The sequence below is a fragment of the Patagioenas fasciata genome, assembly GCF_037038585.1.
Source record: "Patagioenas fasciata isolate bPatFas1 chromosome 6 unlocalized genomic scaffold, bPatFas1.hap1 SUPER_6_unloc_1, whole genome shotgun sequence".
Classification (NCBI taxonomy): Eukaryota; Metazoa; Chordata; class Aves; order Columbiformes; family Columbidae; genus Patagioenas; species Patagioenas fasciata.
Window position 1 is genome coordinate 132501 of NW_027288503.1, and position 2500 is coordinate 135000.

The 2500-nt window shown below is 77.9% G+C and overlaps 1 non-coding gene across 1 annotated transcript; it reads right to left on the reverse strand.

Annotated features, from left to right (window-relative positions):
* Positions 1-340: 340 nt before the first annotated feature.
* Positions 341-493, reverse strand: LOC139826592 (5.8S ribosomal RNA). The gene has a single exon (XR_011736751.1). It is a non-coding gene; the product is annotated as a 5.8S ribosomal RNA (ribosomal RNA).
* Between the last annotated feature and the right edge of the window lie 2007 nt (positions 494-2500).

A 2500-nucleotide genomic window follows, 5' to 3' on the forward strand; every position in this document is an offset into this window, starting at 1 on the left:
CCGCCCGCGCGGGACGAAACCGGGGGCGAGGCCCGCGCCTCCCCCACCGACACGCGCTTCGCCTCTCTCCCCACCGCCGCCCGCGCAGCAGGGTCCCTGCGACGGAACCCTGGCGTGGCCGCACGGTGGGACGAGCTCCGCACAGCGGGCGCTCCGGGAGCGGGGAGCATCGGAGCGCTCCCCGAGTCTCGACTTAGGGGGACGAAGGCCTTCGCGCGCGCCACCGGGACGCCGCGGTCCCGGGCGCGCGTGGGGCCTGCGAGGCAACCCCAGCCGCGCCGCAGCCTGCGGCCGCGCCGCCGGAGGCGGACGGCGGCCCGGCCGGCGATTGATCGTCAAGCGACGCTCAGACAGGCGTAGCCCCGGGAGGAACCCGGGGCCGCAAGTGCGTTCGAAGTGTCGATGATCAATGTGTCCTGCAATTCACATTAATTCTCGCAGCTAGCTGCGTTCTTCATCGACGCACGAGCCGAGTGATCCACCGCTAAGAGTTGTCTGGCTTTCGGCGCCGCCCCGCGCGCGCGGGGGGGCCGGGACCGCTCGCCAAAAGCGGCCCCTTCTCTCTCTGAGGACGGCCCGCCGCCGGCCCCGCGGCGCGACGGCATCAGGGCCTCGCCTCGGCTGACCGTACCGACACACACACACAGGCCCGGGTGGCGAGAAAAGAGCCAGCGGAAAACCCCGAGCGGCAAGGGCGGGGAGCACGCGCTCCCGACAGACGGACGCCCCTTGTCCGCTTCGGAGGCGGCCCAGGCGCCCGGGCTCGCCCCGGCCTCCGCGCGGAGGCCACGGCACCGCCGGCCACGCGCCGCCTGCCGGACCTCGAATCGGCGCGCGGACGCTGCCGGACGAGCGGCAGCGACCGGGCAAAGCCCGCGTGGGGCGACACACGCGCCCCCCTCGGAGGCCGGCTACGCCGCGCGACGTCCACCGGCTTCCCCACGCGCGCCTCCCCGCCCCGGACGGCGAGACGGGCTCCCGCGAGCTCGACCGCCCACGCGCCGGGGGCGGACACCGTCGGAACCCCAAGCCAGCGACGCGCACCGCCCGCGACCCACCGGAGAGCGCCAGCCACCAAACCGGAGCGGCTCGCCCCTCCCGGGACCACCGCCACCGCTTCTCGCCCGGACCCCCTTCCCGCGGGCGGCTCACCGCCGCGAAGGCGGACGGCGCTCGAAGCAGGGGCGACGCGCCCGCTCTCCCGCCCGCCGTCGGCGGACGGTGACCGGGAACGCGACGTCCCCCACCCGCGCGCCCCCACCTCGCCCGGCGAGGCCCGGGAAAAGGGCGACGTGGACAGCGACGGTCGGGGCCCGAGCCGGGGCGGCCACAGGCGGCAGCGGACGTCTTCCGGCGGACCGTTAACGGCGAACGGCGCCGCCGCCGCTCAGACCGGGGCGCCACCCTGGACGGCGGTGAGGCGACCGGAGGCCGCCGAGCCGCTCGGCCGGGAGGCGAGGACGAGTGGGGAAGCGGAGGGCGCCGCGCGACGCCCGCACCGTGCGAGGGGGGGGCGGTGGAACCCCGCCGCGGGCCACCGGGCGAGACCCCGCCGCGGGGCCTCGCCACCCCGGCGAGGGAGAGAGAGCGCGCGTCAGACGGCGCTTCCCCCCCCGCGCCGGGGCCGCCCGTTTCGAGGCAGGCGAGCCGGCCCGCGGCCGACCGCGCCGCGGCCTGGACTTCCGCCGAGGCCGGACCGCAGAGAGGGGGGGGCAGAGGGACCCCCTCCCCGGCACGGCTCCCCGCGTCAGGGAGGACGACGGAGCGGGCGACGGACTCCCAGGGGCCTCGCGAGAGCGACTCCCGCCCCCCTGGAAGCACCCGCCTCCTCGCGCCGCCGCCCGGAGCCCTGGCGGGTCGCAGCGAGCCGCCCGAGTCTTTAAACCGCCGCCCGGCTTCCCGGCCTTCGACCCCCCGGGCTCGCCAGAGGGAGGGCCGCAGAAGCGCGGACGCTAGGTACCTGGCCCTGGGGCGAGGGAAACGACCTGCTGGGCCCCGCGGGGGTGCCTCCTCCGCTGCCGCCCTCGGAGGAGCGTCCGCCCGCGGGGGCGCGCCCGAACGCCCGCCGCCACCGCCTACGCCCTCCTGGCCCGGGAGCCGGGGTTTCCCTCAGTAGCCCGGCACGAAACCCGGCAGGAGAGGCGTGGCTCGGGCCGCCCGCCGCTGGTGCGGGACACGGCCGGCCCGGCGCGAGAGCCTCGCTCGCCACCCGTAGGTTGGCGGCGGTGGAGCCCGCCCCCCCCGCCCGCCGGCTCCCCTCCCTCTCTCTTCCGCCGGGGAAGAGGGAGAGAAGAGGCGCGGCGGGGAAAGGGAAGCCGCTGCCGCCGCTCGCCAGCCGGCGCCGCGCGCCAGCCCGGAACGCCCGGAGGCCCGGCCCCGTGTTGCGCTGCCAAGAGAGAGCGGGCTGCTCCGCCGCAGCCCGCTCGCGCGCGAGGAGGGGTCGGGGAGGCCGCCCCCCCCGACCCCAAAGGCCCCTCTCCGTTCCCCGCTCGCACCTGCC